The sequence below is a fragment of the Lepus europaeus genome, chromosome 15, assembly GCF_033115175.1.
Source record: "Lepus europaeus isolate LE1 chromosome 15, mLepTim1.pri, whole genome shotgun sequence".
In the NCBI taxonomy this organism is placed as follows: Eukaryota; Metazoa; Chordata; class Mammalia; order Lagomorpha; family Leporidae; genus Lepus; species Lepus europaeus.
In genome coordinates, this window is record NC_084841.1 from 28,017,891 (window position 1) to 28,035,447 (window position 17,557).

General features: G+C 44.0%; 1 protein-coding gene across 2 annotated transcripts in view; it reads right to left on the reverse strand.

Annotated features, from left to right (window-relative positions):
* Window positions 1-16,849, reverse strand: part of PRLR (prolactin receptor) — a 201,165-nt gene extending 184,316 nt beyond the window's left edge. For both annotated transcript variants that reach the window (XM_062211716.1, XM_062211718.1), the window contains exon 1: window positions 16,344-16,849. The gene's annotated coding sequence lies outside the window, so the exon portion shown is untranslated. The remainder of the gene's footprint in view (window positions 1-16,343) is intronic.
* Between the last annotated feature and the right edge of the window lie 708 nt (window positions 16,850-17,557).

A 17,557-nucleotide genomic window follows, 5' to 3' on the forward strand; every position in this document is an offset into this window, starting at 1 on the left:
CACTTATCAGATTTGGATTCAAAACCCTCATAACTTAGCTCTCCAGATCAATATTTGGCAAGAACAATGGCCTTGAAATTGTGCCATTTGTGGCTCTGTGGCCAAAGCTCCAAATCAACAAACCATATGCCATCATTTTAGGGCCTATCCTCTGTTCATGTCACACTGCTTAAACCATCTGTATGGGGTTGCAGGGTCACAGGAAAAAACTCATTGAGGGTCAACTGTAGAGAAAGAATGTCTCCATTATCTTACTCCACCTTCAAAACAGTCACACCACATAGGCATTAACTTTTCCTTTTCTACAAGCACAGAGTCTGTGGCTCCAGTGATTATTCAACTTTCTATGGTTCATACAACTTCTCAGTGGCACAGCCTTAAAGCAAACTGAGCAGAAAGAAGAAATGCACTGCTCTTATCAACAGAGGAGGTAAATTCTTTTATAAGGGCATCAGTCAATGCCCTTATATTTCTGACTGTGAGTCAGAAGAACTGTGTTGGTTGCTGGTGAAATGCAAGAAGGGAGGAAAGTAGAATTGAGCAGTGATTCCTAGGGGCCTTTAAGGTTTGTTAATTCATGCTGAGTTCACACTTAGCACTTGCCCCACACCCTTGGAATTTTGCCTTGTTGACCTGCACTTTTATTGGTCTCCCCAATTAAGTAATAAACTCTTCTGTGAGGATGATACCAATGACTCACATGAATTGAATTCTTCCTTGGTGCCAAGTATTTTATATGCCTTACCTTGTCTTATTTTCCCAGAAACCCTGGAATGTATGTTTTAGTATCCTCATTGTACTGATGAAAATATAAGGTGGAGAGGGCTAACTAACTTGCTGCCCAGCTTCACTCTTTTCTTTTTTTTTTTGTGCTGCCATTTTTTTTTTTTTTTGACAGGCAGGGTGGATAGTGAGAGAGAGAGAGAGAGAGAGACAGAGAGAAAGGTCTTCCTTTTTGCCGTTGGTTCACCCTCCAATGGCCGCTGCGTCCAGCGCATCACGCTGATCCGAAGCCAGGAGCCAGATGCTTCTCCTGGTCTCCCATGCGGGTACAGGGCCCAAGCACTTGGGCCATCCTCCACTGACTTCCCGGGCCATAGCAGAGAGCTGGCCTGGAAGAGGGGCAACCGGGATAGAATCCGACGCCCCAACCGGGACTAGAACCCGGTGTGTCGGCGCCGCAAGGCGGAGGATTAGCCTGTTAAGCCACGGCATCGGCCCTCTACTCATGTTTCTAAACACCCAACCTATGCAATCTTTTTTTGCTGAGAGACTCCCAAGACCTGTGGTTACTTAAGATTCTGACGTCAGGGAGCTTTTCCATTTAGGCCCTTGAAAGTGGATATGCATGCAACTCTAGGATTTTAACTGAACCCCAACATTCTCAAGTCCCTGAAGAAGACTGAATCCAAGCAGGCCCAGATTCAAGACTCCCATCTTAATACTTACCAACTTCATCTGCATTATTTGTAAAATCACCACTGAAAGTACTTGCCTATCAATATCCAGAGATGGGCATCTCCTGTCATCTCACCTATTGAGTAGATAAATCCTTTTCTGAAAATTCTGCTGTTCATCCTCAAATAACCACATTGAATAATACATCTGAGTTTAGAAAGGAACAAATAAAGAGAGGGTGCTATTTGCACTAGGGAGTAAGCAATAGTTTGTAGGCTCTGGCTTCACCAACTCATAGCATCTGCAATGTGAAATAACTTAAAAAAGATATATGGCTGGGGCTGGTACTGTGGTACAGTAGGTTAAAGCCCCAGCCTGTGGTGCTGGCATCCCACATGGGCACCGGTTCTAGTCCTGGCTGCTCCTCTTCTGATCCAGCTCCCTGCTGAGGGCCTGGGAAAGCAGTAGAAGATGGCCCAAGTCTTTGGGCCCCTGTACCCACATAGCAGACCTAAAGGAACCTCCTGGCTCCTGGCTTCGGATCAGTTCAGCTCCGGCCGTTGCGGTCATTTGAGGAGTGAACCAGCAGAATGGAAGAACTTTCTCTCTCTGACTCTACCTCTCTCTGTAACTCTTTCAAATAGATAAAATAATCCTTTAAAAAAAGACATATGGCCCATATTCATATATTTGGTATATTCTTGTGAAGGCTATGAGACAGGAGAGGGAGATTTTTTTTTTAACTTTTATTTAATGAATATAAATTTCCAAAGTACAGCTTATGGATTACAATGGCTCCCCCCCATAACTTCACTCCCACCCTCAACCCTCCCCTCTCCTGCTCCCTCTCCCCTTCCATTCACATTGATTCATTTTCAATTCTCTTTATATACAGAAGATCAATTTAGCATATATTAAGTAAAGATTTCAACAGTTTGCACCCACACAGAAACACAAAGTGTAAAATACTGTTTGAGTACTAGTTATAGCGTTAATTCACAATGTACAGCACATTAAGGACAGAGATCCTACATGAGGAGTAAGTGCACAGTAAGTGCACAGTGACTCCTGTTGTTGACTTAACAAATTGACACTCTAGTTTATGGTGTCAGTAATCTCCCTAGGCTCTTGTCATGAGTAGCCAAGGCTATGGAAGCCTTTTGAGTTCACTGACTCCGAATTTATTTAGACAAGGTCATAGTCAAAGTGTAAATTCTCTCCTCCCTTCAGAGAAAGGTACCTCCTTCTTTGATGTCCCATTCTTTCTACTGGGATCTCACTTGCAGAGATCTTTCATTTAGGTGTTTGTTTGTTTGTTTATTTGTTTTTGCCAGAGTGTCTTGGCTTTCCATGCCTAAAATACTCTCATGGGCTCTTCAGCCATATCTGAATGCTTTAAGGGCTGATTCTGAGGCCAGAGTGCTGTTTAGGACATCTGCCATTCTATGAGTCTGCTGTGTATCCCGCTTCCCATGTTGGATTGTTCTCTCACTTTTTAACTCTATCAGTTAGTATTAGCAGACACTAGTCTTGTTTATGTGATCCCTTTGACTCTTAGACCTATCATTATGATCAATTGTGAACTCAAATTGATCACTTGGACTAGTGAGACAGCATTGGTACATGCCACCTTGATGGGATTGAATTGGAATCCCCTGGCACGTTTCTAACTCTACCATTTGGGGCAAGTCTGATTGAGCATGTCCCAAATTGTACATCTCCGAGAGGGAGATTTTTTTTCATGAATATTCTTTTGAATTTTAGACTATGTATAAAATTAATAAAATTTTTAAAATTAGATGTGTACAATGCTTATGCTTCAGTAATGTCCTTGGAAAAGTAAAATCAGAAAAGTTGCTAAAAGAAACATAAAATTCATTGAGTCAAGCCCCATATAAGGGGATAGAGTTACTTCTAAGACAACATATTTGCCATTGCCTTACTCTAATCTTTGAATGACTTTTGGCTTGGACATAATCTACATTTGATATATATTCACTCTCACTCTTTGCAAGATCATTAACCATAGCTATTCCAATGAAGAATAAAGTTACATCATTGGTTTAAAGTTGCACTTTTAAATTAAAGCTCTCTGTAGGATTTGGAGCTACCTAGAGGATATTCAAATATTTGAAATGGCTTTCGACCTTTAATTGGTGTTGCTATGGCAACCTTCCAAACTTAATTAGGAGTATAGTTTAAACAACGGTATCTATATTTCCATTTTCTTTGCTGTTTTGAATTTGGAAGTTAAAATAACCATAGGAACTATCTGATATGTATTATAAAATAATATAATACTTTTATTGAAAATCAAACAGCCAAATGAACAGATTGATGACTTGATTAGATAAATTTAATACTTTGAATGAATGCACGTCAGTTTCCATTGAAAATTACTCTCTGGCAACTGAAGTAAAAAACTACCTTCAATGTAATGAAAATACATAAAAATTGAAAAATATAGCATGGAAGATGAATCATCCTAATTACTGCCTTTCTAGTCCTTGCTGAAGAATTCATTACATACTTACAGCAATCTTAACGAATTTCTTTGTACACACCTCAGTTCTGCTAAATCTATTGTTATTGTCATTTGGAAGGGGCAGAGGTCTTTTACCTTCAATGCTGACTATTTGGAAATCAAGTAATGAGAGAAGAATTTTCTAGAAGCCGATATTCAGTAGAAAGTAGAAAAGGCAGAGTGAATGACTGTTCCCCCAGAGAGAAACATTACATTATTTGCTTTAAAAATATTGAATAACAAATGAGTTAATAATTCTTTTTCCTTGTAGTTTCCAAAGGCCAGCCTCAGAAGGCTATAGGGAGCGACTGGAATTCGATGCATGGCTTGTTGAGTAACTTTGGTTTCTTCAGTATTTTATTTTATTTTATTTATTTATTTTTTTTTTGACAGGCAGAGTGGATAGTGAGAGAGAGAGACAGAGAGAAAGGTCTTCCGTTTTTGCCGTTGGTTCACCCTCCAATGGCCGCTGCGGCCAGCGCATCTCGCTGATCCGAAGCCAGGAGCCAGGTGCTTCTCCTGGTCTTCCATGCGGGTACAGGGCCCAAGCACTTGGGCCATCCTCCACTGAACTCCCGGGCCACAGCAGAGAGCTGGCCTGGAAGAGGGGCAACCGGAATAGAATCCGGCGCCCCAACCAGGACTACCTGCAAGCTGGTCCTGAATCCAGCACCTCTTCCACTTCTCCACTATCTCTTGTGCATGATCCCCTCTTGCCTCTTGCATGGATCCCTGAGCAGCCTGCCCTAGTCCTTCCTCTCCCTGTCTACAACACATTCTCACACAGAAGCCTGTGAAATTTAAAAAATGCATTGGAAAACATAATACACCTTGCATAGAATCTTCTAGGGATTTCCTTAAAGCCCTGAAATTCCTAACTCCAGCCCAGGACCTCAGACCCCCTCACTGTTTGCTCATTGGCTCTATTTACCTTGGCTATCCTTTCTTCCCTCCCTCACTCCCTCCCTCTCTTCTCTTTCTTTTAAAAATATTTATTTATTTGAAAGTCAGAGTTACAGAGAGAGAGAAGAGGGTAGCTTTCATTTCCTGGCTCACCTCCAGATGACTGCTATAGCCAGGGCTGGGTCAGGCCAAATCCAGGAGCCAGGAACTTCATCTGGATCTCCCATGTGGCTGCAGGGACCCAAATACTTGGGCAAGCCTCTGCTGCCTTTCCCAGGCCAATTAGCAGGGAGCTGGATTGGAAGTGGAGCAGCTGGGAATTAAAGCAGAGCTTATACAGGATGCTGGCAATAGGGCTTCCACTCATTTTATTTTTCTACACAGCATTAATTCATTCCTCCCATGGAATATAAACACCACAGAGCAGGAACACTGGGACCTATCTCCAGCTCCTAAAATGCTCCCCTGAAACATAGTGGAACCTCTACAACTATTAGTCAAATGAATTAAAAAAAAATCTGATGTCCATGATGCTTGACTGACAGCACACTTTGCTCCATCCTTCTTGCAATCTCTTTGACAGTTGCTTATTTTCTCCTAGCTTTGTAATCTTAGCACTCCAGCAAAGTAAGCCTGGCATATCACCTTGCACCCTTTCAAATCTAATACAAAAACATTCCGGGGTGGCCATTGGCCTAGCAGTTATGACAATGCTTGGGATACCTGTACCCCATATCATAGTACTTGGGTTTGAGTCATGGCTCTGCTTCCAGTTTCAGCTTCCTGATAATGTATACCCAGGGAGCCAGCAGGTAATGGATCAAGGACCCACATGGGAGACTTAGATGGAATTCCAGGTCCCCAACTTCAGCATGACTCAGCCCCGGCTATTGCAGGCATTTGAAGAATGAGGCAGCCAGCAAATGGAAGATTTCTCCCCCTGCCCTTTTCAAAATAAAGTAATAAAATAGAACAAATTATATCCAAGCTTCTGAGAAGTGTTGGAATGTGAGATTTTTTAAAACATTTATTTTATTTATTTGAAAGTCAGAATTATAGAGAGAGGTAGAGCCAGAGAGAGAGAGAGAGAGAGAGCGAGCGAGCGAGAGAGGTGTTCCATCCGCTGGATCACTCCCCAAATAACCGCAATAGCCAGAGCTGGGATGATCTGAATCCAGGAGCCAGGAGCCAGGAGCTTCTTCTAGATCTCCCGCATGAGTGCAGGGGCCCAAGGACATGCGCCATCTTCTACTGCTTTCTCAGGCCACAGCAGAGAGCTGGATTGGAAGTGGAGCAGCCGGGACACGAACCAGCACCCATATGGGACGCTGGTACTGCAGGCCATGGCTTTAACCTGCTGTGCCACAGCGCCGGCCCTGGAATATGAGATTTAAGGACCCTCAGTCCCTGATTCTAGAATCATCCTTCCTATTATAGCTTCTTCCATACTTATGGTGACTTGGAATTGGCTCTTTAGAGAACATGAGAATAAGACTGGGCCACTGTAGCCCCAATGAGACTATGTAACGATGCAGTTAATTCTTACCCAATTTGCTTAGTAAAGTCTACCCAATGACAATCTGTGGAGACTGCTGTAATCATCTTTTTAATAAGGGCGTGAGCAGGAATGCAATTAATTGGCTTTCAAATGGCTGAGACAAGAAAGCAAGTCTTGGTTAACTAAAGATCAGCACAGCAATTGGGAAATATAAGACATGTGTGGCGGAGAAGCCTCACCCTTATCTTTCAATCTCACAATTATCAAGTTTCTGGCAACCTGATTTCCAAATTGCACATCAGTTTTAGTCATGAGACTTTTCAGGGCCACTCAGAATATAGGGATCTGTATATGGAAGTAGTAACATTTAGTATCATTTTAGAATCCTATTTTCCAAAAAATATAGTGATGAAATTGCTACATAACAAAAGTATAGTTTGGGTGGTTTTCTGGGTTATTCAACCTAAAACAATGCAGAAGAAGAAATAAAACTAAGTAATTAAGATGTAATCACTGGGGTTGGAACTGTGGCATAGCAGGTAAAGCCACTGCCTGAAGTGCTGCCATCCCATATGGACGCCGGCTGGATTTCCACCTGCTCCACTTTTGATCCAGCTCTCTGCTATGGCCTGGGAAAGCAGTGGAAAATGGCCCGAGTCCTTGGGTCCCAGCACCTGCGTGGGAGACCTGGAAGAAGCTCCTGGCTCCTGGCTTTGGATCAGCACAGCCTTTGCTGTTGTGGCCATCTGGGGAGTGAACCAGAAGATGGAAGACCTCTCTTTCTCTGTGTGTGTGTGACTCTGACTTTCAAATTAATAAATAAATTTTTATTTAAAAAGTATGTAATCAGCTGCAGAACTAGAAATAAATATAGTGGCTCTGGTTCCACTCCCAGAATCTTGATTCAGTGGGTTGTGCCTAGTTTTTAAGGCAGCTAAGGTCATTTCCATAGGAAGGCAAGTGCTAAGGACTGTTTGAAAAGCTTGCTTTTTTCTATTGGTACAGCTTTTTGAAATTTTTCTTAAATTAGTAATGGATTTAGAGACAGAAGAAAAAACCAATCAGTTGCCAATGGCACAAATTAACCTTTCATCTGGTCTTAAAGAGGCTCTAGTGTCTTTTCAGATATTCTAGCTTTTTCCCTATCATTCTTCAGAAAGCCCTTCCCCCCACCAGTCTCACCAATGAAATCAGAAGTTCTCAATCACAAATAAGGACTTCTTAAACACTGCTGAGCTTTTATCGTTTGTTCAGGGGTGCAATAAAAATTAACACTACCGCGGCGGCCATTGGAGGGTGAACCAACGGCAAAAAAGAAGACCTTTCTCTCTGTCTCTCTCTCTCACTGTCCACTCTGCCTGACAAAAATAAAAAAAAAAAATTAACATCCTTTTAGTGAACAAGAGCATCAGCTAAGAGAAATTAGAACAGTTGTAAAGTCTCAGGAGAGGGGGCAGCAGGAACAGCAATGGAAACCTTCGTGGCTCAATGGTAAGAACAGAGGAACTCAGTATATGTACCACCGAAGTTCAGTTGAACTGAGGCTCTAAGGCAGTAGGGATGGGGCTCAGGGGGCTGCTGGGTGGCCTGTGGGTTGCAGACATTCATGTAATCACAGAGTTGCAGTTTCCCTTACTGATCTGTAACACTAATTAATTCATGTCAGAAATAACATTGCTATACAGAGAGTATTGGAAAACAGGCGCCTAGGCAGACTGATGACTTTGGGAGTCTAATAAAATACGGGGAATTCCGAAGCTGAGACTTCTAATTTCACCTCTGTCACTGCAAGCCTCAATGGCTCAAGGCAAGGAATTAAACTCTATTTCCCAATTTGTAAAGTTGCGGAGCTGAGGCGGGATTAGTTATTTTTATAAAATAGCTAATTGGGCAATAATGAACATGATAATAAAAGCTCTTTGCAATGGTTGTACAAAGCTTGGTGGATACAAGCAGCTGTCGGATACCAACTGCACCACACTCAGCTAGGATTGACTGCAGGGTGCCGTCGGGAGCTCACAGAAGGCGCGAATGGACATCTGGTTACAAAGGGACTTGCAGCTGCAGCAGCCAAGTAGATGGACTCAACGGTGAGCAAGCCCCTGTGAATCAGGAGTCTGCACCTAAGTCTATCCATAGTTCAAATTTACACAAAGTAAAGATCACAATCGTTGGCTGTACAGTTCATCTCTTTTAAAAAAATAGTTTTATTTTCCCATGGTTATGGTATAAAAAATCTTTTTTTTTCTTCAGCAATTCTCAGCTCTGGTTTCATATGAGAACACTCTGGGGAAATAAAAATAAAAAGCAAACAAGCAAAAACATGGACATGCAGGGCCCAACCTGAAGTAGACAAACTGAAGGCTGTGGAGGTGGGGCTGGGGCGTCGCTAGTTTTTCAAAGCTTCCCAGGTGTCCTGATGGAAAGCTCCACACAATCTGAAGCCACTGACTCAGGCCAACTATTGTCTTCCAGGCACCAAGGACCCAATGCTCACTGCTGTTGTGGTGGCCCATGAGCACCCATAGGGGCCTTTCCTTATGGGGGTCCCCCCTCCTCCCCTCCATTCGTCTTTCCCTGAAAGCCCGCCTTTGATTTAGAGTTTCCTTACAGCTAGGTATATTTTGCTCTTTGGAAGTCCAACATGCTAGGCTTTTGTGTCATCCGTGTAACACCTGGAGGAAGTTTTCTTGCATGCTTCTCCAGCTTCGGGCCCTCATGCTATTCTTCTATTTATCCCCAGGGGGTCTGGTGCAGACTTGCTGGCTTAGAAGATGCTGAAAAATGTGTGTTGCTGCTGGTTGTGCAGGTGCTTCAAGCCCACTCATGTCAGCCTCATCACAGCTCGCCTGCCTGTGCCCACACCCCAGATTTAGAGTTCAGGTGGAAATTGACAAATGTTATTTGTACATCAAAAACAGCATCTTGCACAGTGTTTTTTTTTTTTTTTTTTTTTTTTAACAGACATAGTGGACAGTGAGAGAGAGAGGACAGAGAGAAAAGTCTTCCTTTGCCGTTGGTTCACCCTCCAATGGCCGCTGTGGCCGGCGCATTGCACTGATCTGAAGGCAGGAGCCAGGTGCTTCTCCTGGTCTCCCATGCGGGTGCAGGGCCCAAGCACTTGGGCCATCCTCCACTGCACTCCTGGGCCATAGCAGAGAGCTGGCCTGGAAGAGGAGCAACCAGGACAGAATCCGGCGCCCCAACCGGGACTAGAACCCAGTGTGCCAGCGCCGCAGGTGGAAGATTAGCCTATTGAGCTGCGGCGCAGGCCCTTGCACAGTGTTTTGACCCAGCTATGTAAAGGAAACCCCTCTCTGTAGGCAAACGGCTAAAGAAACCAACAACATGTTATCAATGGCCACCACACACTGTTTTCATAGCCCACTTTTCCATTAGTATTTTATGTGGCATTAGTTCATCGACTCTAAACTTACTTCAAGATTGATGGGGGATAGGGAAAGAGCAACATGTGAATCAGCAAACAAAGTGGAACCCAGGCCTCTGACCTCCTAGCTCAGAGGCTTCCTCCAGTACCAGAATCTGACTGTTCTTCCCTTTGCAATAAATGAAACTCCATGAGCAAATTGTGTCCTTACTTCATTGATATGTTTGAAAGCCATTTTAGTTAGTGGACAAAAGAAATCAAAGGTGGCCTTTTGTGGTGCCCCTGGAGTAGTTCCTTCTGGAAACTGGGACTGTTTCTTGTTCAAGCTGTTTGAATCAAGAGGAGAGAGGCAGGAAGCATTTATCACTGTTTGAGACGACTTACTTAATGAGCTTGCACAAAAACATGAAGCCCTGGTTATCTCTTTGTCTGATTTTTAAAAGTGCCAAGAACTACAAAGACATGGCCCTAGGAAGTGACTTAAAGGCAAAATTTGAAATTCAGATTTTAAAGTGTCCTTTGGTCACAAAATATCTGAAAACCTCTTGAGATTTGTCTGAGTGAGGGGATGGATCCTGGGAATCAGTGTAACCCCTGAAACTATTTTGTCAAATCCAAAAGAAAGTGATGGAGTAGACTTTGAATGATCACCCGTTCATCTGCAGGATGAGTGTGGAGGAGGGGGAAGGGGCACCTCTTTTCTTTTGCATCTCCATTTAACTGAATTTGGGGGGATATGTGAGAGGAAGCTGGGACAAGAAGAGAGGAAAGAAGTGGTAAAATATCCCTATCATGTCTGTCAACTTATCAGTGTCGACCAGTGCTGTTTAATGAAAATATAATATGAGTCATCTATATGATTACTACCCAAACATTACTATATACTTTGTGTGTTGTTGTGGGTGCAGTCTGTTGAAATCTTTACTTAGTATTTACTAAGTTGATCTTCTGTATATAAAGATAATTGAAAATGAATCATGATGAAGAATGGGATGGGAGAGGGAGTGAGAGATGGGATGGTTGCAGGTGGGATGGAGGTTATGGGGGGACAAACCACTATAATTCAAATGTCGTACTTTGGAAATGTATATTTATTAAATGAAAGTTAAAAATAAAATAAAATAAAAATTCTATGAGATCACATAAAAACAAATTAAAAGGAGGTGGGTGGAATTAGTTTTAGTATATTTCATCTAAGTTACTATATCTAAAATAGTATCATTTTAATAGTTTCAATCAATATAACATTAAGAAATATTTTACTTTAATAGGAGGACATTGAACTCTATGTGTATTTGGGGCTGGTGCTGCGGCATAGTGGGTAAAGCCGCCACATGTAGTGCCAGCATCCCATATGGGCACCAGTTCTAGTCCCGGCTGCTCCACTTCCAATCAAGCTCTCTGCAATGGACTGGGAAAGCAGTATAAGATGGCCCAAATGCTTGGGCCCCTGCACCCTGTGGAAGACCCAGAAGAAGCTCCTGGCTCCTGGCTTCAGATCAGCTCAGCTCTAGCCATTGCAGCCAATTGGGAAGTGAACCAGTGGATGAAAGACCCCCCTTCCCTCTCTCTCTCTCTCTCTGCCTCTCCTTTTCTCTCTGTGTGTAATTCTGCCTTTCAGATAAATACAAAAACTTTAAAAAGACTATGTGTATTGTACACTTACAGCATAGCTCAATTTGTATTAGCCATGGTTCAAGTGCTTGAGAGCCCCATGAGGTGAGTGGCTTCTAAAGAGTACATTTAGATTTCCTGTCTGAAATTTGAGACATTAGATAGAAACTGTTGTCAACATTTGGCTGCCTAATACACATAAGATATTTTCCTTCTCCTGGCTCTTCACTATCTCCAAAAAGAGATTATCTCAAAGGCCACATGCTGCATTAGCAAAAAGTTGTGAGCTTTGGAGCAAAGCAGACTGAGAGATTCAAATACCAGCTTTGCCACCTTGAGTAGCCCTTTAACCTCTAGAAGCCTCAGTTCCCCCAACTATACAATCAAGGAGAAATTAGCTAACTTGTGAGATTGTTGGGTTGATTAAATAAGATAGAAAGAATACAGCATAGCCAAAAACACTACAGAGGGACTTCAAAATGTTTATGGAATAATGCAGTTGAAAGATATGTTTATCAGGGCCAGTGTTGTGGCACAGCAGGTAAAGCCACCGCCTGCAATGCTGGCTTTCCCATGGGTACCTGTTCAAGATCTGGCTGCTCCCTTCCCATCCAGCTCCCTGCCAATGTACCTGGGAAAGCAGCAGAAGACAGCCCAAGTCCTTGGGCTCCGGCACCCATGTGGGAGACCCAGAAGAGCCTCCAGGTTCCTGGCTTTGGTCTGGTCCAGCTTCGGCCATTGCAGTCATTTGGAGAGTGAAACAGTGGATGGCAGACCTTTCTCTCTCTGTCTCTTGTCTTTCTGTCTGTAACTCTGAGAGGCAGAGAGAGAGAGGGGGGGGGGAGAGAGAGAGAGAGAGATCTTCCATCTGCTGGTTCACTCTCCACATGACCACTGCAGCCAGAGCTGGGCTGACCCAAAGCCAGGAGCCAGGAGCATCTTCAGTGTTTCCCATGTGGTTGCAGGGGCCCAAAGACCTGGGCCATCTTCTACTGCTTTCCGAGGCCATAGCAGAGAGCTTGATTGGAAGTGGAGCAGCCGGGACTCGAACCAGCACCCATAAAGGATACCGGCACTGCAGCCAGCAACTTTACCCACTACGCCACAGCACTGACCCTATAAAAAAATCTTTTAAAAAAAGATACACTTATTTATTGCAAAGGAAAAGACATTTGAAACTCACATACAGTTTTTTTTTCATATGTGTATTTTCCATGAACTTCTGATATGAATGGATTTAAATTTTTTTGCTTCAAAATAAACTTATCTTCTAATTCCACTTTTTCCACAAACATCTTGAAGACTCTCCATATAACAGGAATTTGAACAATAACTCCCAAGTTGATTTCTAAAGAGCCCATCTCTTTGGCTGTGACTCTATTGCTTCATTTATTCCATTTCAGGATTTTTTTTTTTTTCCTTGAGGTTTCTTCTGTTAAGGGCAGACCATTCTTTTTTTCAAATGCAGGTTATGGACATTTTCCATGACTTGCCCCTGAGCCTTGCTACCCTGTAACCCATAGCTTCGCTTTTTCAGCATAGCATTTATCAATATTTGAGATGATCTTTATGTATTTGTTAACCCACCTGTTACCTGTTACTCTAGCTTTGAAGTACCAGAAGACCTGGAATCTTGCCTGATTTTTATTCCCCATGCTGTCAAGTGCCTGGCACAAAACAAGAGCTTAGCAACTACCTGTTGAATATATAGATGAATACCTAGCTTAACACAGGGAAGTCAATGGAAATGATGCCTTGATTCTAAAGGTGAGAGAGAGTGAATGTGCAGGGAGCTCTTGAAGGGGAGAGGGAGTGGGAGATGGGAGAGTTGTGGGTGGGAGGGAAGTTATGGGGGGAAAAAGCTATTGTAATCCATAAACTGTACTTTGGAAATTTATATTTATTAAATAAAAGTTAAAAAAAGAGAAAAAAAATGCTTTACCTAGGAAGTCAGTGGCAGAGTGCAAACCTCGCCTTCTGAGGGTAGGTCTGGCCTCTTTGGAGTCTAGTAGCTGGACTTGGGAAGGGTCAGGGAAATTATTCACTATTTCTACCTGTAAATATGTGTTACAGCCAAAGTGTGTGCTCAGACCAGTAAATTATGCAGGTGATTTTATTAACCATGCCTCTTGGAAGAATCCCAGTGGAATCAGCCTGATGCTACATGGTAACATTGGGGAGCTTGGAAACACTGAGTAGTGGAAAAAAAGTGCCTGTAAAGTCAGACAGACCTGGGCTTGGATCTTGGTGCTGCCTCATGCTAAGCCACTGGGCAAGTTATGTAAATTTCTCTAAGCCTCAGTGTCCTCTATAAAGCACTGAATGACAACTCAAACCCTGCAGTGTTAATATGAGAATCAGTTGAGGTAATGCGTGAGAGTGCTTAGTACATTTGAAGACTCCACAAAGACTAAGTACCAACATCGTCATCTTCGCATGAAAGAGTGCTTTGCCAGGATATGCTGATTGATCTTTGGCTCCTTTGTGAGTACCCAATTTTGTGTTATTTTCCTGGTATTTCTTGGCCCAATTCTAGGTCATTTGACCAGTTGCCAATGAAGGGCTAGGACCCCAATGAGACCAAACAAAGTTGAGATTACTAAATCTATGCCAAACTATGAAAGATAACAATGGAGATATTTCTGTATATAGAGACAGTTTTGGCAATATCTCGAGATGGATTCAGCCATGGGACTTCTGCCTCCAAGCCCAGCTGTTTGTAGCCACAGGCACAGATCTAGTTCTTCTGTATGGGCCAAAGGGAACTAAAAGAAGGGTCGAGAACCCATGCCAGTCTGGACATATTTAACTTGCTGGCAAGACATAGTGCTGTGCTTGTCATAACAGTAAACCTGACTCTGTATTCCAACCTTCCCTTCCCCTATTCATCCTTGAGAATAATAAGTCCAGAACAGATTCTGTTCATTCTTCTGCTAATGTAAGCCCCACAGGACAGAGTCTGCTCTAAAAGCCTGAGACTATCGAACACTTACTCATAACCCACATTAATATTAATGTTCACAGTTTATCATTGACTATGGGCCAAATTCGGCATATTTTCATTCTCCCAACAGCCATGCAAGAAAAGCAACATTGTTCTCCATTTAGCAGACAGGGAAAGTGAAACTCAGAGTTCAGTGACTTGCCAAAGTATTAAAGCCAAGATTTTGAAGCCCAATCTGTTGAGTTCCAAAGCATCCTGTGTTTTCTGCCATACTATGTGGTCTCTAAAAGGTACAAGTCCTTAGTCCTTTCAAGGCAAAGTCCAGAGGTCCACAAAGAACAGTGCTTCCTAGTCATACCTTGCACTGGGGAGCAGACCTTTCTTGGTTTACCAAAAAAGCCTTGGGGCCATTGTCTGACTTCCAGCCAGGTGATTTGAAAAATACCCTGCAATTTTGACAGCCCCACTTCAGGCGGTTCCCCAAGGCTGTCTATAGGCCTGAAAACTCCAGGTGTAAAACCCATCACACTGGGAAGGGCATTAAAGGAGCTGTGAGGAAGGGAGGAGGACTATTATGCAGTGAGGACCAGAGAGAGTGGTCCTGGCAGAGGGAACAGCATGTCCAGAGCACAGGACACAGAGAGAGGTTGGTGCATCTAGTGACCTGCAGGCAGCTACCAGGGTGGCTCTTTGCAAAGTGTGGCTCACCCTAGACCCTGAGAAGGCTATTACCCCATGATCAGCCCCCCTACTGCCAGCAGGGGACTACAGGGTGGTCTCTATGGCTCTCCTTAGACACAGGGGACTTTCCCAGGTGACCCTCAGGGATGGTAAGCCCAATTTGATGTCTATTCCGTAAGCACATTTCCTCCAACAAGAGGGCTTGTTGCTAATTTTCCAAACAACCCATGACCACCAATTTTAAGGAATCACTGAAATAAAAATTTCCATCTGCTCTTTCTGGCACTATTCAGCACTTCTACCCATTAAACATTGCATCTCTCTATTCATACATTCTCTCTCTCCCTCCCTCCTCCTACTCCAATTTTCCTAAATTGTAGAGTAAACTAAGTCCCAGGAAGGGCAAATGTCTTGGCCAAGGTTGCACAGCCAAAAGGCAGGGCTAGGATTAGCAGCACTCCACTGGCCAGAAACAGGGATTCAGGAGGAAAATCTTTGCTAGCCAACTTGATGAATGAAAACAAACAGATTGGTTCAGATATGTAACACCGTTTTGCAAACATTTGCAATTCCAATTATAGGAAACTCTTATGCTGCTTGTCAGTAGGGCAACAGAGTTGCTTCCCGAGGATATAGGTAGATGCCACTAAAATGATCTTTTCCTCTCCCACAGAGCCAGAGCTGCGCCTGGCATACCCCTTCCCGCAGCTCTCCAGTTCCCTGAGAGTGACTCCCCGCTCCCTCCACCTCTGTGGCTCTCCCATCCAGCGGGGTCTCCTTCCAGCAGCCTTGCCTGCTGCACCTCAGCTGAGGTCAAACCGTGCTTGCCCAGTCTGCTTACCCGCTGCACCCACGCTACCTTCAGGTCAGCACAGATAACACTGAACTTTCCCCCGCTGGACGGATGGACGCCCTCCCGAGGAGGCTGACGCTGCAGGTGGGTGGGAAAACTCCAGTCCCACTGTCACCACATCACCTGCTGGCCCTCTTCTCTCCTTCCTGCTTTATTTTTTTTTTTCCTGTTCATTTTGTCGTAAATCATGTTCATTCTGAAAATCCCACAATCACACCGAAACTCCTTGAGCGTGCAGGTGCCTTTGAAACAGACCAAGGCGTAAGGAGTCCGGTTGTCAGCGCGCAGTCCGGGTGGCCAACCCCCTTTTGGGGTATTTTTAGTTTCTGTGTTAGGGGATATCCCAGCTGTCTGAGCCAGGACCCCGCGGCTTTTCCAGTCCCTGCCTGCTCCAAGGCTTGCCGGCGTTAGCTTAAGCAGCCCGCGCCCGGCACCGAACTCGCTCCCCTCCCGCACACCCGCCTGGAACCCTCAACCGGGGAGACAGATCCCACCCACGTCGCCCTGTCCGCACGCACGCCGTCTGCCCCAGGGACTCACTTTTGCTGGCGAGCAGGATCTGCCATATCAGGCCTTGAGCACTTGCTGCGCTGGGACGTGGAGATCCATTGTGTGCAAAGCTGTTTTGCGAACAGCCGGTAAAATCCAGAAAGGGGGGGGAGAAGAACGGCCAGGGCGGGAAGCCCAGCCCAGGAGCAGCGCTGTCTGGGGCTTTCAGCCTCCGTGGGCAGCCCAGTGGCTTCTGCGAGCAGCAGCTCAACTCGGTGCACTTGTCCACTCTTTCTTCATTAGAGGAGGAGTCAGGGTTGCAACATTTACGTTCCTTGCTGGAGGCGAAACAGTGATTTTCTTCAGCACACAAAATGTCCAGAGCCTGCCAGTTTGACAAGGTGAGGGACGCGGTCGGAGGAGCCGGAATGCAGGGAAGATGGGAAGAATTCACAAATTCTCCCCAGATCAGATCTGCACGATCAAGGCCACGCATCCTGCGTTGACACTGTAGCAGAAAACACAGACAAAACAGAAATAAGAATGTCTGAATCGGTCGAATGACCTCAAAGATGATATTTCTCTTTGCTGCCAAGCCATGGAGAGGGCCTCGGTGTCAAATTTCTTATTTCCCAGCAACACTGAATAGCAGCTTAATATTTGTGCTAGGGGGGTTGGGGGCTCTGGGATTTCAGTCTGACCTTCCCTGAGGAGGAGGAGTCAGAGAGAAAGGGCAAAGGAAAATCAAGGGTCATTGGTCCAAACAGGTTTGCTTTCTATTTTTAATACCGGAAGTCCAAACTTCCAGGATGTGGAGGTTTATTCCTTGTCACGTGAATTGTAGTCGTGCCCAAATAACCCACACTTTGTTGTTGTTCACAAATATATAATTTATCTACTTATCTTTTCTAGTAGGGTTGTACATTCTGATGCTGTTCCTTTTCCTTTTTTTTTTTTTTTTTTTGGTTTTAGTATTAACAAAACCACACACAACCACCACTCACTTTTTCTCTTGCAAAAGTACTGAAACAAATAGTAGTAGCAGTTGCCTGATTCAAATAGTTATCCTTGAGTGAGTAGGTAGCTAGTGTCTGTTTGATGTTGCTAATTAATATTGCATCTGATTGTTATATAACCTGGAGGGTGGCTAGGGAGATATTTTAAATAAAGGCTATTGAGTTTCAAAAAACAGCTGCAGGAACACTGGGTTTCCCCTTTGATTTGACTGCCACTCTGGTGCACCTGGCATTGAGCATGTAGTTGCT